Source organism: Ahaetulla prasina, chromosome 3 (genome assembly GCF_028640845.1).
Source record: "Ahaetulla prasina isolate Xishuangbanna chromosome 3, ASM2864084v1, whole genome shotgun sequence".
In the NCBI taxonomy this organism is placed as follows: Eukaryota; Metazoa; Chordata; class Lepidosauria; order Squamata; family Colubridae; genus Ahaetulla; species Ahaetulla prasina.
The window spans coordinates 72,772,485-72,797,726 of record NC_080541.1 but is presented as its reverse complement, the minus strand read 5'-3'; the positions used below and the strand labels follow the sequence as shown (position 1 = coordinate 72,797,726).

The window sequence follows — 25,242 nt, the reverse complement described above, 5'->3', positions numbered from 1 at the left end:
TAAATTCGATTCCTAATATTTTATGATAAAGTTTTACTTGATATATGGCAGAGGATTTATTCTATATTGCAAAGAAGCCACCCATGTACTATTCTGTAGCGAATCAATCATCTCGGATTGGTATTTTTGACTTTGAGTTTTGTACAGTAAAACAGAGTACAGTATTGAAAAACAATGAACAAATCAAATGACAGGTTACCAAAGTAATGAAACGTTTACACTGTTAAGCTGTCAAATTGAAGAGCTACCAATCAGTATCTGATACAGGAGTTTTGAATAAACACGAAAGTTCTTATAGAGCTCTAAAAATAGGAGCCTTGAGCAACACACAATTGCTCAATCAGATCTATTTCTAGAATTGTTTAGAGGTTAAGATACTGTCCTGAGCAACTCACAAATACAGTGCATAAATAAATTTATCCTAGGAAAACATCAAGGCTTTAATAATTTATTTTTATCTGAGGCCCTGCTTCCAGCTATGCTGTCTCATCATGGTGAAGATAGAATATGGAAATAGCCTTAAAGAAGATGTGCAGCAGCTACTGTTGAAACATGAAGTTAACCTGGAAAGATAAGAGGGAATGAGAAAGATATCCAAGATTGCTGGGCCTTGACTCTATTTGGCATAACGAAAGAAAGAAACCTAGTTGGGCTTTCAATATTTTTATCATGCCCTATAACAATGTAACAGATAGAATTATAGAAGTTCATGCAGGGTCTGTTTCTTGACCTGGCCTAGCTTGAAGAACTAACATCAGATGAATATTCCTGGGGGGATAGACAAAAAGTGCTGGGAATGTACCCAAGAGTATGTGCTCCCAAAATGGTCACCCAAAGGATAAAGGTCATTAAAGCTGCCCAACTGAAGCAGGCACTTTCATTGGTTAGCAATAATAGAGGAAGATGTTGGAAGTAGATGATCACTTTAATGACATTGGCAAAGAAATAACTTCATCCTGCATGGAGAAGGCAATGATAAACCACTCTTGTATTTTATCAAGAAAACCACATGGTTAGGCAAAATAAAGTAATTGACAATATCTGAAGATGGCACTCAATATACTACTGAGGAACCGCTGAGGATCTTTTAGAGTACTAATTATGTTTCTGAGGCAGCTAGATTAAAACCTTCAGGACATCTAGTTGCTGATACTGATAAGAAAATGCAAAGCTGCAAAGAGAATTACAATGGAAATCATGGAACGTAAGAAGCATGAATATATTGAAAGATGAAATGAATCTTTATAATACAGATAATCCCAGATTAATGACAAATATAACAACTAGTGTTAAAACTGGCAATGAATATATTGAATTAGTTGTCTGCTTCTTTATTTTAGAATCAACTATCAACAATAAGGGAACCAAGAGTCAAGAAATGGACGTTGGTCTTACCTGAGACGTCCTTTCTCAGCAAGGAGGAAAACGGCAGTCAGGCATGGGTTAACTCTTGTGTCAAGCTTGTAGGACCGAGTCTTTAATCTGTTTCAAGCCCCGCCTTATCCTGTTGTCTCTCCAGTTTTTGGCGAGGAAGCTGCTCAGACTCTACGTGTCTTCCTGAAATGACAAACAATTAATGTACGCCCCCCCCCATGGATAAACATCGGCCCCAGAAGGGTGGGGCTGACTGCCGTTTTCCTCCTTGCTGAGAAAGGACGTCTCAGGTAAGACCAACGTCCATTCTCCAGACAGGTGGGAAAACGGCAGTCAGGCATGGGACATACCAAAGCTAGGTGATTGTCCGGGAGGGTGAAGATAGGCCGATGAGTCATGGGTTGTCGTGTACACTTTGCAAAACTCGCTCATCAAGGAGGCTCCTGCCGATGCATAGGTATCGAGTTTATAGTGTCTGATGAAAGGCGACGGTGATGACCAAGTTGCCGCCCTGCATACTTCCTCTAAGGGCGCCTGGGTCGCCCAAGCTGCCGAAGTGGAGGCACTCCTCGTGGAGTGTGCTGTGATGTTCTTTGGCCGAGGAAGAGATTGCAAATCGATGTCATGGCTATGGTGGCCCGTATCCATCTGCCAATGGTAGGTCCTGAAACTTTGGAGCCTAACGAAGAAGGTTGGAAGGAAACAAGGAGAGCTTCCGTTTCTGAAATGGAGAAGTACGATGTAAGTATATCTTTAAGGCTCTTCGGACATCCAACGATGCCATTCATGTTCCTTTGATGTCTGGGTGCGGGACAGAAATTTGGGAGAATCAGTTCCTGAGAACGATGAAATAGTGAATTAACTTTTGGAACAAAGGTTGGGTCGAGACGCAGAACTACCCTATCGAGGTGAAAATGCAAAGGTCTTTGCGTGTTGAGAGCGCTGCCAATTCTGAAATGCGGCGAGCTGAAGTTATGGCAATAAGGAAAGTCACCTTGAAAGTCAAGAGTCGAAAGAAGCCTCTCGGAGTGGTTCAAATGGCGCCTCATTAATGTATTAAGAACTTTATTAAGGTTCCAGGATGGGTACCTGTGAATAGTAGGAGGATGCAGGTTAGAGGCTCCCTCAAAACAATCTGATGACTGGATCCTTTGCCAGGGACTCTGATGAGTTGAAGGTAAGCACCGAGGAAAGAGCTGCGACTTGGCCGGAGGGTGTTAGGAGAGAGACCTGACGTCAGGCCCTCTTGTAGGAAACCAATGATGTGAGATAGGTCAGGATCCCTAGGTGAAATGGACCTCTTTGAGCACCATATCGAAAGCTTTCCAAGTGAATTGGTATATGCGCCGTGGATGGTCGTCGTGCCGCCTGAATTGTCGGTACTGCATCTGGGGGAATGTTGAGACCCGCTAAGATGTCCCGCTCAATCGCCAGACGGTGAGTTGTAACCACTGAGGTTCTGGATGGATGAGAACGCCCTGACTGAGAGCAATCTGATTGTCTGGTATGCGCCAAGGTGTTGTCACTGAAAGAGCTTTGAGGTCCGCAAACCAAGGTCTCCGAGGCCAATGAGGAGCCACTAGGATTAGTTCGCCTTCTCTTCCAGGAGTTTTCTGATTACCTTGGGAATTAATGGAAGCGGAGGGAACGCATAAAGCAGTTCCGGTGGCCATGGTGATCTTAGCGCATCGACCGCTTCCGCTCCTGGGGACGGGAACCTGGCAAAGAATCTGGGTAGTTGACGATTTGAGGAGTTGCAAATAGATCCACCTTGGGAAGCCCAAATCGAAGGAAATCTTTTGAAAGAGAGCTGGATCTAGTTTCCACTCCGCTTGATCTATTTGTTGGCGACTGAGGGCATCCGCCCGAACATTTGCTGTGCCTGAAATATGGGAAGCTCAAGCGAGAAGGTTGAATTCGGCCCAGTGGCCGAGGGTCAGTGTCTCTGTCATGAGGGTTCTTGAATGTGTGCCTCCCCATCTGTTTATATGGGCTTTTGCTGTTGTGTTGTCTGTGAGCACAAGAATGTCCTGACCCTTCACTAAGTCGTGGAAGTGGAGAAGGGCCTTGTGGATTGCTCTTAGTTCTAGAAGGTTTATATTGAGTTTGCGTTCCTGTGCTGACCATAAGCCTTGAGCCATATTTGGACCCAGGTGGGCTCCCCATCCTGTGAGACTGGCATCTGTCGTAAGGACAATTCTGTTGGGTTCTCTGAATCGACTGCCCTTGGACAGAGCGCCTGATAGCCACCACTGGAGTGATGTCAATGTCTTTGGTAGAAGGCAATTCTTGTTAGTGATGTGGACTGGCCTCTTCGCTGATACGGGAGCAAGGTCCATTGTAGTTCCCTGCTGTGTAAGCGAGACCAGGGTACAATTCCAAAAGTGGAAACCATCTTCCCAATAGTTGGGAAAGAGATTTCAAGGACTGGATCGGGAATAAATGATCTGTCTGACCAGATCCTTGAGACTATTCTGGCGATCCTGGGAGAGGAATACTAATGACTGTTTGGAATCTATGATAGCTCCCAGGTGTAAGATAATGTTGGAAGGTGAGAGGTGGCTTTTGGCCCAATTTATGGAAAAGCCATGTTCCTGTAGTATATGAATAGTGGTATTTAGGTCCCGATGAGCCAAGGGCTCAGATCGGGACATGATGATAATATCATCCAGGTAGAATTGGATACGGATGGGATGAGTGCGAATGTGACCAATTAAGGCTCCCATGACTTTGGAGAACACTCTAGGGGCTGAAGATAAACCAAACGGAAGGGCCCTATATTGAAAATGTTGGCCATTGTAACAGAAACGGAGGTATTTTCTATGTCCCGGGGCAATAAGAACATGAAGATAAGCTTCTGTTAGGTCTATTGAAGCCATGAAATCCTCTGGGTGAATGGCTTCTAAAATAGAATGTAAGGACTGCATCTTAAATTTTCGATAAGCAATGAATTTATTTAAGGATTTAAGGTCCAGAATTGGCCTCCATCCCCCCGAGGGTTTAGCTACTACAAAAAGTCTAGAGTAAAACCCCTTGCCCTGATGAGACTGTGGAACCTGTTGAATAGCTTTGATATTGGAGAGATGAGTAATGGCCTCTTCCATGATAGCACGGTTATGACTGTCGTGAGAAATGGGACAAGGAATAAAAAACCTAGGGGGAATAGAGGTGAATTCTAAAAAGAGACCTTCCCTAATAGTCTGTAGAACCCAAGCATCCGAAATAGTAGATTCCCAGTGGGCGGAGAAAAGGGACAGGCGTCCGCCAATGGGAGGGAAGAGAGTGAATTACTTAGATCTACGGAGCCCTTCCCTACCCCCACGGAAGGGCTTTCGGGAAGAAATCTTGTAAGGTGTTCTGACCTGATTGTCCTGCTGAAAGGAGCCTCTGGGTTGAAACGGTCTGTGTTGACGTGGCTGGTAGAAGCTGGAATCGGAACCCCGAAAGGACTGATGACGAGAATAAGGAGTTGTGCGACGTCAGGCGCCTGGACAATGATGGAAGAATCTTCCGCTTATCTTTTGTTTCAATCAAGAGGGGTTCAAGTGACTCCCAAACAATTTTTCTCCTGAAAAGGGTGATGAGGCTAGTCTCCATTTGTTTTTGACATCTGCCTGCCAATTCGAAGCCAAAGGAGCCTGCGTGAAGTGATAGAAGACCCTATGGCCTTGGATGCGAAACGAGCGGCATTGAGTGTGGCATCTGCCGAGTATTCCAGAGCTGCAATGATCTTGTTAAGGTCCTGGTGGGATCTTGTATCTGCTGTGTTTGTCCTTGCTTGTAACTGCTTCAACCAAATGATGGTTGCTCTGTTGAAAAAGGATGCTGAAGCAGCCGCCTTCACTGACCAAGCTGCCGCCTGATGCCCTTTTATTAGAACCTTTTCAGCCCTTTTATCTTCAGGACGAAGATATTCCTCTGGGGTCCCGTTATGTGGGAGGTGGCAGAAAGAGAGACTATAGGATTGTCTACTGCCGGTACCTGTAGGAGGTTGGACATTTCAGAAGTCATATTATATAAACGTTTGTCTAGGCTGTTTGGAAAAGGTCCAGAACCTGGGACTCCCCATTGTCGTTGAACCACATCTGTAAATAGTTTGGGGGACGGTACAGCCTGCTGTTATTGCTGGTTCAGAAAATAAAGTAGTAGAGGGATCATCCCCTTTTTCCCTACTAATTCTAGTTGTGGCCACTTCTCCCAATCGGGTGGTCATTTGGGCCTTATGTAATAGTGATTTAAAGACTTGAGGATTAAATAATCCAATGAAGGCTGGTTGTTCAAGATCTAAGCCTTCATCTTCTGAAAGGGCCTCATCCCTAGGGATCTCTCCCTCTGACAAATATTCTTGATCTGAATTGTCAGGAGATCCCGCCTGACCGTGTTAAGACATGATGTCTTCAGAACCTTGATGTTGCTGATGAGATCTAGCTGGAGTTGCTGGAGGCCTAGACTCCAGCTGATAAGATTGCCAGAAGCTGGATCGAATTGCATCAGCAATGAAAATCCCAAACTCTGGAGGAAGCTGTAAGCCCCCCTGGCCCTGGATAGGATTGGAATGGGGCGCTGTTTGAATGGGCTCCTGGCATCAGAATGTTGGCTTGGTCTTATATCAGTTTCTGGCATAGTCTGAAACAATGGGGCCCCATCTATAGGGACTGGAGTAGATCCTGTAGTTGGTTGATCTGGTGACCAATTAGGGGTAAAGAGGTAACAGATGCTGCCCTGTGGGGACTGTTCCTCCTCCCGTGAAGGAGTAGTACTCACAGTGGACTGAGGTCTGGAAGTGAGAGAGGCCTGGTGCTGGGCCTTGGAGACTGCCTTTTCTAATGCCTTATGTCTCCTCCTTTCCTCCACCGTGGGTTTGGATTTGAGTTCAGATCCCTTACTTTTGGAAGATCTGCCTGTAGGGCTGATGTTCCTCCTGGGACATCCTCAGGAACCCGGAGGTGATATTTCTTTCTTTATTGGTCTTTTTGCTCATTTTTTAATAATCCTCCGAAATAAGCAGGCAAAAGCTTAATAAGAATCGCTTCCCAATATGGCGACCGGCTAAAGAACTTTAATTGCCTCCAAAATGGCGCCCGGAGTCTTTTCGCGCCAAAATTAGCCGTTTCGAGAGATCGCGCCAATATAAACTGCCCCTTGTGGCCTCAGAGGCAAAGCTCAAGTAAGAGGCCCCACTCTACTTCCCCCACGATTTCACCAGCCGGTGGTATACTTGCGTGAGGAGGGTTCTGTAGCGTCAGCCAAACTGTTCTCCGCAGCTGCAGCTGAGATCGGAAAGATAAGGGCTGTAATAGATCTCTCGGTGTGCCGTTTTAGCTGCTCAGCAAAGGCTGTGAAACGCAGCTTGCAGGAAAACTCCGCCCCCTTTGCAGAGTTGGGAAGCTAAGCAAACCTCTCTGAGCCCCGGGAGGTTGCTGAGGAATGAATCTGCCAGCCGGCAAGATTGCTGCTCTCCTTTTGCCGCTTGATGATTGAAATCTGAATCCTTTGTAAATCTTGAAATAACGCTGAAAACTTGATTAAATAAACGCACAGAAGAAAAATAAAACTAGAGCTAACTTAGGAGCTCAGGAAGACACGTTGGTCCAGCTTGGGACCGAGTAAAAAACTGGAGAGACAACAGGATAAGGCGGGGCTTGAAACAGATTAAAGACTCGGTCCTACAAGCTTGACACAAGAGTTAACCCATGCCTGACTGCCGTTTTCCCACCTGTCTGGAGAATATGTCATAGACCAGCGGTCATCAACTGGTAGGTCCGCGGACCACTGGTGATCCGTGGGAAATTTTGGTGGTCCGTGGAAAAATCTTCGTATTTTTGCCAGTCCACCCTGGTGGAAGAGCTGTGGCGCAAGTGGGGTAAAGCAGTGATTGTGATGGCTGGAAGCTGTGGGAGTGAAGCACTACTTGCATTGCACAGCATCAGCATTCCACCTTGGTATATTTGCCCAGCCGGTGACGGAAAGCAGCCCTCATCTCCTGCTGCTTGGAACTCGGAGCGGTAAATGGTGACTGGTCCGGGGAGCAGCCGGATTTTGCTTTCTATTGCAGACGCCAGATCGGCCCCCTGCAAGCTCTCGTCTCTTGAGGAGCGCTCACTGAAATGGTATGGGAAACTTCAGCTGGACTCCTCAAGAGACAAGAGCTTGCAGGGGGCCGGTCTGGCATCCACAATGGAGAGCAAAATCTGGCTGCTCCCCTGATCAGATACCGTTTACAGCTCCAATTCCCAAGCGGCAGGAGACGAGGGCTGCTTTGCTCCACCAGCTGGGAAAATATACCGGGGTGGAATGCTGATGCCGCGCAAAATGAAATAGAGAAAAAGAGACAGAATGAAAGAGAGAGAATGAGAAAGAGAATGAGAGAGAATCCGAATGAGTGAGAATGAGAGACAAAGAAAGAGAATGAGAGAGAATGAGAGAGACAATAAGAGAGAGAGACAATAAGAGAGAGAGAGAATGAGAGAGAGAGAGCACCGCCTTCTTGGAAGAAGTGCGCCCCTCCCCGAAGGAGGATGTCTTGCATTTATATCCCGCCCTTCTCCAAAGACTCATGGCGGCTTACACTATGTTAGCAATAGTCTTCATCCTATTTGTATATTTATACACAAAGTCAACTTATTGCCCCCAACAATCTGGGTCCTCATTTTACCTACCTTATAAAGGATGGAAGGCTGAGTCAACCTTGGGCCTGGTGGGACTAGAACCTGCAGTAATTGCAAGCAGCTGTGTTAATAACAGACTGTCTTAGCAGTCTGAGCCACAAGAGGCATTAAGTATCAACCCCCACCTCAATTTCGCGAGGTCAGCGCAGCAGGCAGCGATCCTTCCCGGTGCGCCTTGTTTCTCTGGAGCACTCCGCCCCCCCTCCCACTTCTGCCCGCCTCCTCCTCCTCCTCCTGGAGTCTCTGGGCTGCTTACTCAGCCGAAGGGAAAACTCAAAGGGTACTCCACCACCCGGCTTGCCTGCCTCCCCGGGGATGTTGCCCGGGGGGCTGATCTCCTTGCAGCTCTTGCTCAAAGCCTCCTGGCTCTGAAAGGGATGCACAGAGAATCAGAATGAGAGAGAGTGAGTGAGGAGGGGGTGAGTGAAAGAGAGAATGAGAGAGAAAGAGTGGGGGGAGAGAAAGAGAAAAAGAGAGGGAGAGAGAGAATGAGAGAGTAAGAGAGTAAGAGTTGGAGAGAGAGAGAGAGAAAGAGGGGGGAGAGGGGGCGATAGAAAGACAGAATGAGAGAAAGTGGGAGAGAGACAATGAGTGGGAGAGGGAAGAAAGAGAATGAGAATGAGTGGGAAAGAGAGAGGGGTAGAGAGTATGAGAGAGAAAGAGTGGGAGAAAGAGAATGAGTGTGAGAGAAAGAGGGGAGAGAGAAAGAAAGAATGAGAGAGAAAGAGTGGGGTGGAGAGAGAGAGAAAGAGAGGGGGGTAGAGAGAAAGAGAGATGAAAGAGAGAGAATGAGAGAGAATGAGTGGAAGAGGGGGAAGAAAGAAAGAGAATGAGAGAGAAAGAGTGGGAGAGAGGGGGGAGAGAGAATGAGAGAATGAGGTAGAGAGGGGAGGGAGGAGAAAGCGAGAAAGAGAGAGAAGGGACAGTGCCTGAAGGACCCCATCTCGTCACTGGGAGTCCAAGCACTTCAGCAAGCAGCGCGCTGGATTCGTATTAGTGGTCCACAAGATTTAAAATTATAAACTTGGTGGTCCCTGAGGTCCAAAAGGTTGGGGACCCCGTTCTATAAAGTTAAAAATATATTTATTAAATCAAAATTATCTGAATGCTAACTGCAAGGCTCATGAACCTTTACACTTCTTAAAACTGAGACTGCTCTTCCTTAGAGAGAAACAGCATTATTTGTACTAAGACCCACACACACACTTGAGCAGAGAGTTCTAGAGAAAGTATATTGCACAGAACTGTAATACAGAGGTTGCTCACTTACACACAATACTACCTCAGTACTCATTGTTAATTGGTTCCGGGAGGTATGATGAGTACCAAAAACAATGAGTACCAAACACATTTTTCCCCATAAGGAATAAGGAACAATGTAATGAGATACAAGGCAGATGACATTGAAAAATTATAGTTTGTGTATTGAGTACCAAACAAACAATGAGTACCAGAACAAAATTTTCATGTCAAAATGCATTGAGTACCAAGTTCAATAAGTACCAAGATACTACTGTAAGCTTATGAAAGTAAAGTCTTCAATGAGACCCAAGGCCTCTGAAAAAATGAGGTAAATTCACAAATGGAATTTTAAAATGTTTTTTTACATCTCCTCAATCAAATTCAAATGTTCCTCATTATAGACTTAATGCCTTTTATTTTACTTTAAAACGGCTGTTTTCTTTTTAACTATGGAATTACTGTATATGAGATTGAGATTTAATAAATAGAATAAGGATTAGCAACCTTTATAGGTGCCCAAACTATCAAAGGCACTAAAATAATATTTTGAAAGACATGTTTGAAAGTTTGGTCATTATAAAAATAATAATTTTGACGTTCCACAGATACTATCTGGGATATTGCACATGCCACGACACCCACAAATATCGTTCTATCAATTCCTAAAAAAATGAAACTGTTATGTGGATTGTAAAGGCATTCAATATATTTAAAAACATCACTCATAAAAACCCTTTGCATGTGAGGAACATTATATTCTTATTACCTCCTTATGTTTGATGGCAAAAATAAATTCAAGCTCTAACACATTATTCCCATTTCCTTTATTATCATTAATATTTTCAAAGCTTTATGTTTCAATGCTGAAATGTAAGGGTTTTTAAAAATGATTTTCACTGCTTTTTTGAAGTGTCAGATACTAATTATAAAAGTGCACACTATAATCAAGCATTTCTAAGTAATGTTGTAATTATGTGTGAATTATTATCCTTTCCTGGAGCATGCTGTCAACTGGCACATTATTTTTCTTGTATTGTAAACAAAATATTTAGAAAAAGTAGGTCATATACTTAGTCAATATCTTCATACAGAAAAATAGTTTTAGTATAGACTTAATATGATATACTAAAAGCAGCTTATCAAAGTTTATTCTCTAGTTTTTCATTCTTACCCCTTCAAATTACCACCATATGTGCTAAGCAGAGAACTCTTGGAAAATTATCAGAAAACATACGATCTTGATTTTTTTTAGCACCAGCTTTAATAATATAATACAATGAAAGAAAACCAAAATCAAGAAAAACTTTTGAAACAGAATCCTAAATAAAAAGAGTTTCTGATTATTTGCTGAATGTAATATATAACTGTGTGATGTAACATTCTTTTGATATTATAAATGAAATCTTTTATCTCCCTTCTTACATTTAGATTTTAAAAATGATAATCATATAAATACTACATAGTCCTAATTTTATAAAACTCTGAATATCATGCTTTTTAGCTAGGAAATAAATACATGCTATTTTTTTTAGTGGTATCTAAATATTTTTTAATGACCTTAAGGTACAATATGCTTTTATGTTTTGATTCGGAGAATGCATTGGGCTAAATAAAATAACATTCCTAAGTACCATCTGTACAGTTCAAAAGATTGAAGAAGTCATGACACTTATACCCAGTTTATTGCTAAAGGTATGTTGAAGACAAAATCATGAACACAAAATCTACACAAAAAGACACATTTTGTGCTGGTTGAATAACAAATGTCTTTTAAAATAATATTTCTCTCTTTATCCTTTTATTATATGCAATTCACTTTTTCAAGATAACATTTCTATAATGCAGTTATCATCAATTAGATATTCAGCCTAAATACAAAAAGAAATAATACTATGTGTGGCTCCAAACTCAACAAACCCAACTTGCAAATAAGAGAAAATTAGCTTTCTCCAATTTAACCATGTGCAATCTGAAAGCTGAAATGGAATTGTCCGTAACAATAATCATTTGGTGTTGTTCTCCCTGTCAATCTTCAATCAGACCTATATAGGAAATTGCAAACATATTCAAATAGTCATCATTCTGCAAAATTTAAACTCTATTCAACTAGCATTTATATAATAATGAAGTTAAGCAGTATCCAACAATTTACTGTTCTTGGGAATGGCAGCTGCTGATTTTTATTAATTTCATCCAAATGTTGACATAGCGCCTTAATGCACATAGAAAGAAGGAGGGGCTTTCATTGTGACATCTTATACATCATTCTGATATCCCTTGCCTGTGTTGTGGCCTGTGGGCTGCTAGCAGCCGAATCAGATGAGGAGGCGGCATGGGAGTCAGGGTCAGCATCAAGGCAACCTGAGAGCTCCGAGGGGGAAGAGGGAATGGAGCTGGCAGAGAGAGAGCCAGAGGGCAGAGCCTGGGCTGTCTGTCAGCCCTCAGATGTAGAGTCAACACCTCCAAGGTCTGGAGGTGGTTGATGAGGAAGAGGAGTAACAGCTGGGGCCAGTGCCTGGCGCACGGATGCACAGAAGGCAGAGGAGAGGAGAGCAGTGGAAATCTGTGGGCCGATACTCGGGATGGAAGAGCCACTGCTGCTAGCGAAGCTCCACCCTAGCTCTGGGGATAAAAGCCAGGGGGCGGAGATGAATAGATGTGGCAGACAACTATTCATCTCCCTGCTGGACAGACTTGTTAGCCTGCTGTGAGAGAGAGACTTTTTGCCAGGGCTGCTGGTGCTCCTAATTAAGGAATCATTGATTTAACTACAGAGGGTTTGTCGTGTTTGGGGAGCTGGATCAGAACTGTCTCTCAGGTGCCAGTGGTTCTTAGTTTCCAAAGAAAAGTAGGCAATCCATCAGCTACATCAAATTCAATTCAATTCAAGAAGACAATCAAGTAGGAGAATAGACTTACAAATAAGAAATTGAATTGTACCATGAATATCAAACTGAACAGAAATCATGGAAATACATATTAAGAATGCAGAGCGGGGTGAAATGTAAAATTTGTTACTACCGGTTCTGTGGGTGTGGTTTGGTGGTGCGGGTAATGTGACTGGGTGGGCGTGGCCAACTTTTTTCCTTTTTAAAGCATTTTTTAAAGCCGAAGAGGTTGTAGAAAAAATGCTTTTAAAAGCCTCTGACAATCCCAGTTGAGCCACGTGATAATCAGAGGCCTTTTTTTTACTTTTAAAAGCAATTTTTTGGCCGAAGAAAAAATGCAGGAAGAAAACACCAAGACGTCACATGGAAGGAATTGTTATGTTTTAAATGTCTGTCTGTCTATAAAATAAAAAAATTTTATTAAAAAAAAGTAAAAGAAAAACCTCTGATGATCACGTGGCTCAGCTGGGCATGGGGGTGGGGAAGGGATTTTTGCTACCAGTTCTCCAAACCACCCATTGCCATCGCTACCAGATCAGGCGATCCGGTCCGAACTGGGAGCATTTCAGCCCTGATGTAGATCTTACTATGAAAAAGCTTCCCTGATTCTGACTGCTTTCTATTTTCTTCAAAATTATTTTGAATCCACTTCCTAGATAGTTCTTGGCCCTTTCTCGTGTAGAACGGAGTCCAATTATTTATTTGTAATAAACGTGGTTCAGTGCTTATCTCATCCTTTTTTGCTTGGAGGCAACAAGTTGGAATGAATTTCCTTTTCTCTTAATGAAGTGTAGTTCCCTAGAGAACACTTCGCAAGAGGAAGAACAAGATTTAATGTTACCACCTTTGAGAGCTTATTACAATTCCTCCACATAAATGCAATGGGGTAGCATTGCCTCAGCATTTTCTTGTTCAGTATGGAAACCTATGCTCATTTTTAGCTCTCTTTTGACAACCTGACAAATGTCTCTTTAGTATGTTCACAATGCAAAATCTTGCATAATGAAATAAACATAATGGCTTTGATCCCAATTTACTTATATCTGAACTAGACCAGAGGTGGGTTTCAGCAGGTTCTGACCAGTTCTAGAGAACCGGTGGTGGAAATTTTGAGTAGTTTGGAAAACCAATAAATACCACTTCTGACTGGCCCCACCCTCATCTATTCTCTGCTGATCGGGAGGCAATGGAGATTTTACAGTATCCTTCCCCTGGAGTGGGAGGGGAATGGAGATTTTACAGTATCCTTCCCCTGCCACGCCCACCAAGCCATGCCCACCAAGCCGCACCTATCGAACCGGTAGTAAAAATTTTTGTAACCTACCACTGAACTAGAAGTCAACAGAGAAAGTTGATCATGATTAACCCATTAATTTTAATGGGTCCATTCTAAGTATGCCTAAGACTGAATCCATGCCTACAAATAAAGCTGATCATTTATTACAAAACAAGAAGTTTTGCTCTTTGCAAATGTTTTACCTTTCTAACTAGTGTTCTCTTCTGATACAGATGAGTCATTTCTAGGAAATTAAGAGGTTAATGTTATTTCTTTAGTAAAAGTTTATATGCTGCATGTATATATATCAAAGGGAATAGCCCAATCCCCTTTGATTTCACTGGAGGAAATCGTGCCAGGAATTTTGGTAGTTTCTTTCTATATCTATATGTTTCTATTAAGTTGAAACATGGTTGAAAGAAAATAATACTCAAGATAGTTAACTAAATTACATAAACTCCCTTGTAACTGTAAGCCAAATTAGTTGATAGATATTTCAACATAAAAATATCATGAGTAAGGCTGGATTAAAAGAAAAAAAGAACCTCAAATATGCTGATGATACTACTCTGGAAGTAAGAAAGGCATAATAAATTTCTAGCTATAGGTGAAAGAAGAGAGTGTCTTGTTCCTCAGTGTTTTTGGGTGTCCTATCAAAATCTTGAAATTATTATACATTCCCTTCACCTTGCCATTAATAAAAAATATTGAAGGATTTGGGGCCCAAATCAATATTTTTTTTACTAATATCATTAAATTGAGTAGCAAAACAGGTTTTTTTTCAACTACATCAAATTATTCAATAGAGATAATTATCTTTCTTTCTTTCTTTCTTTCTTTTTCCTTCCTTCCTTCCTTCCTTCCTTCCTTCCTTCCTTTCATTCATTCATTCATTCATTCTTCCTTCCTTCCTTTGCATTTCTTAAATCACGATTGGAATCTATCTTGCAATCCTAAATTTTCTCCCTCCTCTTTGATTTCCAAACCAAATTTTAAAAAATCGATATTTTGTCTTTTTAAATTTCTTGTTCCCACTGTTTTCTTCGTTGTCTTCTTACAAAACCTAAATTACATTCACAAATCAACCTCCATCTCTCTTTCTAAAATGTACTCTCAGATAATTGTGCAACTGCTACAGTTGTTTTATTTCCATAATTTCTAGAAAACGACAGCTGTTTTAAGTTTAAATGTAGTAATTCTCCTATACGGTTTTAGAAATATGTTCAGGCCCTCTCTTCCAGACAGAAAAGCTATTCTTTACCGTAATGGAGCCAGGACTGCAGTGGAAACAGTTTCCGAACCATATTTAAGAACAAATATCAGTCATCTATGTTTTTCTAAGAGTTTTTTCTTTGGGCATGAAAAAGCAAACTACAGAATAAATTAGATGTGAGCCATGAGCAACGAAAGCTGAGCCAAGGAAAGCAGATGGACAATAAGTAAGTTATTGACAAACATGAAGCCCTCTATCATCTCTTTGGTAGTGATGGGCCTCCAGCAGCCCGAAAATAATTCCTGATGTCAACAAGCCCAAAGCCCCCAAAATGGGTCAATCAAATTCAGCCTGACATCTATGATGACATCACAGCACTTCCAAATGGCATCCTGTGGTCCTTCAGAAAGTCAGAAGAGTCTTCACACACCTTCTACAGCTCTTCTTGACCATGTTGAGGATAATGGGATTACTAGCAGTTCAGTCCCAACTATCTTTGTTTAGCCGTGTCAAAAACTTTCCTCTATATTCCCTGAAATGATATTTTGTCAGAAAAAAACCATTTAAGATTTAAAAATGTAATTTTTACTGGAGAAGGAAAAAATCACATAAAGCCTTTATTTTTAGTTAATAAACTATAAGTGGCTGCAGTTTAACAAGTGTCAGATGCAAATCAGCTTGGGATAAATTGCAGTGCCATCTTCAAGAATGACTACAGAAGGTTCATGAAAACTTACCTTCTTATAGAAGATCTTATATAAATTATATGTATTAAAAATGGTACAGAACAATAAGACAACATTAAAACCACTGAATGGACCAGTTTTAACATAATTCTAATTTCTTTCTTGTAAATGGTTAGAAGAAAATATGAATATCATATAAATTTGCATCAGGCTGTAGGCCAAGTAATACCATCTGTGTACAGAAGGACTACACAAATTAAATAAATGTTCTACACTATTCATGATTATTGTTCCTGGACATCTTGCATGATTAACTAAAACAGAGGAATCTTTAAGGACTCAAGGTTGTAGATGAATTATAGGTGATGGAATAGAAAGGACACAAGCCTTCGGCATGCAAGTTAAAGCAAAAAGCCTTTCTAGTTTATTTTTATTTATTAAAGACTAAAAATAAATCAGAGCAAAGCTTCAGCTAAATCGGTTGCATTGAGACTATATTTGGAAATGGGTATCTTAGATAAGATTTGGTAAATTAAGAGATTACCTTTGTCTTTGTCATTTCTGTTTGTAGTTTCCACTTTTTCAGCTTTTAGAGATTTTTCATTCAAACCTTATCTAAGGAAGTTTTAAATACATTTTTAAGAACTTACATTATTTTGGGTGAGAGGTAATAAACAGCAAAAAGGCCAATCGTACTGGCAAAAGGTGGCGGGGGGGGGGAGAGGGGATGCTTTTGCATGCACGCACATGCTCCCCTACTATTTCTGCAGCCTGGATCCGAAAAGGCTGTGGCCTGGCACTGGGCCGGAGACTGGGAGTGCGGGACTGCTAGGATATGGGTAGAAGAAATCATTTGTTGTATTTTATGAGAAAGTGGTATTACCACAATGGTTTATTTTTGTTGGGATGAAGTTTGGAAGTCACTTCTTTATATGTTTCTTTCTTTCCCCTTTACTATATTCTAATTTTTTTCATTCTTTTCTATTTCCCTTTCTTGTTTTCTTTTCTGCACTCTTTTTTTTTTTTGCAGTTTGTATTGAATGTTATTATTATAGCTATAATATTTAATAAAATCGCCATTAAAAAAGAAGTTGCTCTATACCAGGGATGTCAAACTCGATTTCACTGAGGGCCGCATCAGGGTTGTGTTTTACCTCAGGGGGCAATGGTGGGCGGGGCTGTGGTGGGTATGGCCAGCTTGACGTTACCCATGTCGGGGGCGCCCTTGGGGGCCCAAGCTCTCTGTCAGTGAAAATGGACTTCCAAGTTCAGTTTTCGGCTGTGACAACTAGCCTCTGCCAACAAAAATGGAGATCCATTTTCGCTGGCAGAGCCATCCCCGAGTGGCTGTGTCCAGGGTGGCCCTGTGGATCCGGCCCTCGGGCCTTGAGTTTGACACCCCTGCTATATACTGTTATGTATTTTGTTTCCATGGGAACTTTATTGCTCAAGTTAAGTTATTTGCTATTTTTCCTTTCCTATTTTTCTTCATGAAGTGTGTTTACTGTTGGAGAAATAAAACCATTTTTCCTTTTCCATTATCACTACAGGTAGTCCTCAATTTAGTGACTGTTCAAAATTATAATGAACCCCAAAAAGATACTTATGACCCAGATTTGAAGTTCTGATGGCTTCCCCCCAGGTGGTCGTATTTGAGTGCTCCTATTTTGGGCACTGGGCAACTGGCATACATTTATTGCTAGTTGCAGGATCCCATACGACCTACCGTATATACTCGAGTATAAGCCGAGTTTTTCAGCACGTTTTTTGTGCTGAAAAACGTCCCCTCGGCTTATACTCGAGTCCCCAGTTTACCCCAGTTTTTGGGGTAAAATTGGGGACCTCGGCTTATACTCGGATCGGCTTATACTCGAGTATATACGGCTTATACTCAAGTTTTTTTTTTTCTTCTTTTTTTCACATTATACCGGATGGTGCAAACTTGGCGGGCTTTTGCATTAGCGCGGGGAAGCCCTGCCGGTGCAGTGAGAGGGCGGGGCGGTAGCTGCCTCATTTCCCTCCCTCGGCTTATACTCGAGTCCCCAGTTTACCCCAGTTTTTTGGGGTAAAATTGGGGACCTCGGCTTATACTCGGATCGGCTTATATTCGAGTATATACGGTACTTTTTTGCCAGAAATTGCTATTTATTTCCAATTTTTGTCAAAAAAAAAAAAATGCCATTGCGACTAATGGATTTGCTTAACAACTGCCACAAAATAATGTTGTAAAATTGGATAAGTCACATGATGACTCACTAAACAACCAGCATGACTTATGACCATAATTATGGGCTCAATTATAGTCATAAATTGAGGATTTACATTGCAGAACTAATCTAGTCTACTAGTGAAGGGGTTGAACTAGGAATGGAGAAGGCAAAGTTCCAATTCTGCCTTAGGGATGGAAGTCAGCTGAGTGTCTTTGGGCTGGTCACCCTCTCTTAGCCCTTGAATAAGGCAAATTACTTCCAAAAAAGTTGCATGGAATTGTCCGTCTCATTTCCAGGAGACGGTAAGTCTGACTGGTAGGCAAAAAAAGTAAAGAGTTAACTTCCTTAATTTCCAAACCCTGTGTCACAGAGTTTACGAGATAATTTAGACCCCTTGTAGCTCATAATGATATGGCAAAACACACCTTTCAAATGAATGTACCATACATTTTCACTGAGCTTTCAAACATAATTTTAATAATGGCCAGTCTTTTAAACCACAACACTACAAAACATACACTGAAGTTATTTAGATCAGAGAATAGATAAACAAATCATGAGAGATTTAAAAAGTAAAAAATAATGTGAGTCATGTTCTGTAATATAATAGGCATTTATATTTTAAACTATTTTATGTGGCCCATGAGATTTAAGTAAGCATCTTTTATTAAACACATACGGTGCTTATTAAAAGTATTCAGTCTACTTATTGGCATAATAAAATTTGAGGATCCTAAACGATTTACAGCGATAAGATTGCATAAATTATTTATTCCTTCTGAAATACTTAGGTCAGTTTAAAGCTCCATATATTACTCCATACTCTATATGTTAACATTTGTATAGAAAGTTGACATGCTGACAACAGCAAATGGAAGAAATACAATAGGAAAGATTGCATCTTTCTGTTTAACTGGAGTTCAGATAAATTCTTAAAATCTGAACTCCATTTCTTCCTTGTTCTGATATGGGAGAAGACATGACAATGGCTACCACAATTTCAGTATTGTTTATCATCTTTAAAATTAATATTTGTACAATAGTATTAAAAAACTCTAAAATTTCTGAGAACGATGTCAACTGAATTACACAATACTAAGTTTAAATATTAATCATATGAATGAACAGCGCTGAAGATTTGCACTCATCCTCATATGCAGATTCAGAGACTGAATACATTCAGTTTTTAGTCACAGGGAAAATATCTCAGAAATCAAAGACGATCTGGCACTGGTCTTTCAATGAGCTTAAAGAATAACAAGAAGTCTATGTTAGCAGCCAATTAAATAGCTGAATTCTGGGTTTGCTATGAATCAAGTGAGAGCTGGTTTGGAAGGCAAAGCATATATGAAGGCCAGCAACTGACTGAACTAGCAGATCCACCAGAGATGGTTGCAGATGATTCAGAAGAAAGAAGAGCAGAATTTGGAGGAACACGTTGTAAAGGAACAGGATCTAAAAACATAATCTGTTTCTGGAGACAAAGATGAAGTTCCACCAGGGAGTGTTGTATTTAGTGACCATCAAGAGAAGTCAGAGCATCTGATATGAGAATTATGATCTGCACTATTGCTTCTGTAAGGAAAAAAATTATCTTACCATTAGCCAGTGTGGAATTAATATTTACTCAATTTAGGAGTATAAATTAAGGAGGAGACTGTGCAAGAAGATGAAGATTAAGGCAGCAGGGATTTCAAAGATTCATAGAAAAAAAATTAGCCTGTATTTTAACCGGGAAAAAATCTGGCATCTTTCTAAATAACTGAACTTTTTCTCCTTCCAGTCTGGGCAACTATAATGAAGCAAACTTATTCACAAAGATCATCTGACTTATAACTAATCCTTCGTTTACAACTGGATTCAAAAAATATCTTCAAGGTTATGATTACCATACCACCTTTGCAGTCATATGATAGCATTTTGGGTGCTTGCCAACTGCCTTGCATTTACGACCAGTTGCAACTTCTTGCAGTCATGTGATCACAGTTTGTCATCACCCCCCCACCCGAAAAATAGGTAGAAATGCCCATTAGATAAGCTGGATTTGGATTTATAACCATATGATTTGCTCAAGAGCTATGGTGACTTACTTAATGACCCATCGTAAAAATGTGATTCTCTCAACCAGTGGCTATAACAATTTACAACCAAAATTCTGAGCTCAATTGTGGTCGTAAGTTGAGAACCTCCTGTATTTTGCATTGTTACAAATAAACTTTATCTCTTTAAATATGTTAGCTGTATCCCATTTCAAATTGCATGGTATTTTATTTTATTATTTTGTTTTATTTATTAGATTTATATACCGCCCATCTCATCTACTTATTGTTAAAAGATTTATTTTGGGTTTTTTCCTGAGAACAAATAAAATGGCAGCAATCATGTTTTAAAAGGAAAACTGATATTTCTAAATAGGTTAGGAAAAGTTTCTGAGTTATGGTAGATTGATTTCGTCCACAAATTTTAGAGCTCCTGACAATGCTTTTGATGAGATTGAAACAATTTTTAACTGATTAACTGCCTGTTGTTAAAAAGAAAAAAGTAAGGATCAGACTTTTTTTTAGTAAAACCAGCAAACTTGACAATTTAAGATTAGGTGACATTGAACTCTTCTTTCTTAATCCAGAGAATGAAGAAAATAGCTTTTACCAAAGATACATTTATATTTCTGAACCTTTCTCTACCTCTACCTCCTCCCATAGGACACTCTGCTTTGATTAAAAAGACACTGAAATTTTTCCAAGTAAACTAAATAAAACTTATGAATGCCATTATTTATTATCATAATTTGTGTAATGCAGTCAGTCATGGGATTCCAAGCAGTTTACATAACACAATACAAATAACACAGTCTAGAGCCAACACAACCCATTAATCTACACTATAAAACACATAAGCAAAATCAGAAATTTAAAAGAAAAGCAGATTCCAAAAGGCAGCATGAAGACACAATGGTCTTGTGGTGACACAATGGTGGTACAATGGTTAGGGTGCAGTACTGTAGGCTACTTCTGCTGATCACTGGCTGCCAGAAGTTTGGCAGATCGAATCTCACCAGGCTCAAGGTTGACTCAGCCTTCCATCCTTCCAAGGTGTGTAAAATGAGGACAGATTGTTGGGGGCAATATGTTGACTCTATAAACCACTTAGAGAGGGCTGTAAAGCACTGTGAAGCGGTATATAAGTGCTATTGCTATTGCTATCACACACCAATAGAACCCAACAAGAATGTACTTATGGCCTTGTACCTTTGGGGGAAGATTGCCCCTAGGTTAGGTCAAGGGCTGTTCCCAAGGTCTCTCTCTCTTATGAGTTGGAGTACAAGATCCTGGAATATGATGATCACAAGCAAATTATGAATCCTACCTATCTACAAACTTAAGACTTTTGTTCCCATAATATTTAACTAGGCAAAACACATCATATGGCAACCATTTTTGAACCGAGTTACCTCAAATTGCTTAATTACAAATGTCCCCAAAATCTGGGACCCATAAAATTGGAATTTGGTAAATTTTATAAAATACTTGGCTCTAGTTTATGTTATAAATTTTACAATACAGTATCAATTGCAAATTGTGCTTTATGTTATATGATATACAGGATATGTTGAATATGTTGCCCTTGAAAAGCGATCCTGACAAAACTCATTGAGCTTTTGAATAATATAATAATTTCTTGGCATTCAGCATTTTCTTCTTTCCTCTCTTATCTTTTACCTTTATTCTGCTAAGGAAAAGCAAGGAAAGAAAATATATTATATTATATTACATTACATTACATTATATATGACTATATTAAATATGACTAACACTCATGTGACTCTTGAAGGCCAGTCTCATACATCCTTCCAGTTTGTTACCTTCAGAGAATTCTTATTATCAATTAAAAGCAATATATATTGATGATGGTTGTCCCATGACTCTGACTGATCAAATAATCTCATCTATTCATTACTTTTCTATACTGTAGTTGCTTTGTTTTTTACTTTCTTTTCAGCAGTCCTTAGAAGAGTTTAAAGTAATAAATACTATTTTAGCATCAGTAGGATTGAACTTTCATTACTCCTACAGACTATCTAAAATTGTAACAAAACATAACTTGAATATCTGCAATTCTTGCTCAAATGTTTTTTAATCTGGCGCAAATAATTTTTTAAAAGTCCCCCCCCAGTTTTCTTGGCAATGTTTTTCAGAAATGGTTTTATCCCTGCCTCCTTCCTAGGGCTAAGAGAAAGTGATTACACTGAGGTTACCCACCTGCCTTGCATATAAGGCAGGACTAAAACTCACGGTCTCCCAGTTTTTAGCCAGGTATCAAATTGGCTCTCTGCTGAAAAAATAGAAAACAATACTATTTCTACAACAAAATGATATATATATTGTGTATGTCTTTTATTTAATGTACTTTGCTTTAGACTATTAGACACAATAATTTGGCCAAAAGTCTGCCTAAGACAAACATTTGAAATCATCAGCAGAAGCAATCATCTTGATTACTGTACTGTAAATAAAAAAAATCTCAACTGAGAAATGTTCATATAACATCACTCCAAATTTACGATCCTATAAACTTAATCTGCTTAATGCAAAGCAATGGTTCTTCTTCAGTTTTTGTTTTTCTCATTGGCAGTTGGCCTTGATGACAAATAATTGAACTCCTCCCCCACAAAAGGCAACCAAAAAAATCTGATCAATTTTCACTTCAACTTCAAAAAGATTTCAGAGTAGTTGAAAGCAAAACATTGATTCATGTGCAAATATGAAATTCTGAAAGCATGTTTTGGATAGGCATGCAAAATGACTTCCATAATGGATATGACATATCGCAAAACTCCTACATACTTGAAGGAAAACAAATTACAGATAGCCCCCAATTTAGGACTGCTTATTTAATCACCCTTGGGAGTTGTAATAGCCTCTGAAACCGGTGCTTTGCAGCCTGCAAAATACTTCTGGCTATTATAAAATGTAGCATGACCACTGCATTTCATGCACTTGGTAACCAGCTCACACTTATGACAAGTTACAACATCTAGTGGTCATGTGACCATAATTTGGTTTCTGGCAGGTTTTGCCAGTTTCTAGTAAAAAAGACCATCTGGATTCAGACTTGCAACTACATGATTAACTTAACGACTGCTGTAAAAACAGCTGTAAAAATCAGGTCAGGTCATGTGGATGCCTCAACTTATGACCATCATGACTTATGACCAAAATTACAGTCCCACTTGTGGTTGTAATTCGAGAACTAATTGCTATTTACAACACACTCTAGCTTCCCAGAATGCTCTTAATCACCTCAGATTAAGGCACCCCAGATTTGCCTTTTTCTTGGCAAAAATCCAAATTTTTGTTCCAAATCAACTATTGTTCCAAATCATGTATAGAGCTATATGCAGATGTTTATGAGGCATTTTTGTAAATATAAATGATGTTAGAGGTTGATGTTTTGCCTTGCGACGTGCCAATTTCTCCCTTACATATTTATTTTAATTAAAAATATTATTTTTTAAAAAATAGGAGAAGCTGTCAGACAAAAATGATTACTACCAACATTATATAAGACCTAAGGAATGTAACAAGTGTCTTTGTTGATGATGCCAAGGAACCATTTAGTTCTGAATCTTGACTCCAGTGATGACTAGTTACATGCTGTGGGTTATCATCATAACAGTGAAAATCAACTACTCTACTCAATCTTTAATGCCTCCTGAAAAGGGAACTTCCTAAAGGATTGAGAGAATAGCACCCACTTGCAGAATGGCAGAAAATAGTCTCTGTAGAAACCCATGCCTCACATCAGCTACTGTAGGCGCATCTGTAAGAAGCTGAAGAAAAATGAAAGATAAGTTGCAAACTGTAGGGACCTGGAGCCAAGGTTCCTGAGTGCGGCTGGTTGGGGAGCAATGTGTCCAGGGTTGTGGTGGGTTTACATATGCCAGTAAGTCTTTGAGTTGGCTGAGGCTCTCACACGTGGCTGAGAAGAGAAGTTCTCTCAAATAACCTGCTCCCATGCCATGCGGGCCTATTGGATCTTCAAACCATTCTGGTAATTATTAATGCAGTTTTTGAAGCAAAGGTGTAACGTGTGCAGTCTTCAAGCACACATAACTGCCCACACCACCAAATTTTGCACCAGCTGAAGCTTACAAATATCTTTCAAGGGCAGCCTCATGTTGAGTTTTTACAGTAGTCTATCCAGGAGGTGACTGGGACATATGCGACTGTGAATAGAGCCTCCCAATTTAGGAATGGGCACAATGGGTACACAACATGAAGCTGTGGAAAGGTCCTTCTGGCCATGATTGTCACATGCTCTTTGAGAAGGGTTGCAAGTCAAGAAAAACTGCAAATTGGATACTGGGTTTGTAGGGTAGTGTGACTCCATTCAGACCAAAGTTGGTAAAACCTCAGATACAGAAGGCTCCAAACCCCAAAGCCACTCAGTCTTACCAGGGTTGAGTTGAAGCATGTTGTTTCCCATTCAGACCCTATAGCTTCCAAGCACCAAGAAAGGACATCAATAACATCACTTTAATCAGGGGCTGAGCTATGAAACTGATTTCACCCAATAGCTTCATGTAGAAGTTATACAGCATCCCACACTGCAGGGCCTCTGAGCAGGAAGCTTTGTTCTCCAATCAACATGAATGGAATCAAGTGGGTATACTTCAGAGATTGGTTAACACATGATCTATGCAACTCCCTAATACTGCTAATACATTTTATTTTATTTTTTGATAGATTTCCCTCCATGAATAAACATAGGAATGGGAATAGAAATCTCTTGGAAACAACCTGGTCCCATTTCTGTTCACAGACACTCAAAATGGTAATTTTGAGGTATTTTTTAAAGATTTGGGGGCATTTTAACAGTGGAGTTGAGAGCAAAATAGGCTGTAAAATTTGTTCCCCATCCCTTCTGGTAATGTCATTTTATCACCAGCATCTCAACTGTCTTTTGAAACACCAGGATTCTGATGTTTCAGTCCTCAAATATTTCCTCTTTCATTTTAACCCACACCCCAAAAATCCCTCTTTCCTTGTACATACAATATACATATTTTCCTATGATCTATCTCTTCCATGTGCTTTTTTTACCTACACAATCTTTTTCTTCCTTGACAAACATGCTCTAGGAAAGCTTTACCAAGCCAAATACCTTGTAAGATACAACTGATCATGACTGGGCCAGAGGCTACTGAAAGCTTTTCTCTGTCTTCACACAAGTGGATTAAATTGGTTATTTCAATAACTATAAGAGACTGTACATTGGCTAAAAATACATTGCAAGTTTAAAAATAGCACTCTTCCACCTTCTATGCCACATTAAAAGTATACACAAGTGACTTCTTTAGGTTAAAAGCTGTTCTTAGCTTTTGAAATTGCTGTTTGTCATTAAGTACTAGACTCCAGACTTCTAAGGCTTTAATTGCTTAACAAAGACAACTGTGCATTAGAGAAAATTATCCTGCAATAAAAAGTAAGCCTTACATTATGGGATTCATATTTAATGGCTGGTCCTGCTGGGATCAAAAGCAAACCCAACAGATCTTCTCAGTTCATCTTGTCATGAGCCTCTCGTTTATCTATCCCAAAACGCTTTTAAGATCTGAGGCCATCCACTAGTTATATAGGACTGTTAGCAGAAGGCAAATTCCCAGGTTATGTTGTAGCAGGCAT

At 40.1% G+C, this 25,242-nt stretch overlaps 1 long non-coding RNA gene across 1 annotated transcript; it reads right to left on the bottom strand.

Annotated features, from left to right (window-relative positions):
- Nucleotides 1-1,394: 1,394 nt before the first annotated feature.
- Nucleotides 1,395-1,786, bottom strand: LOC131196422 (uncharacterized). The gene is made up of 2 exons (XR_009154721.1): nt 1,725-1,786; nt 1,395-1,557 (listed from the first exon to the last, which is right to left on the bottom strand). It is a non-coding gene; the product is annotated as an uncharacterized LOC131196422 (long non-coding RNA).
- Between the last annotated feature and the right edge of the window lie 23,456 nt (nt 1,787-25,242).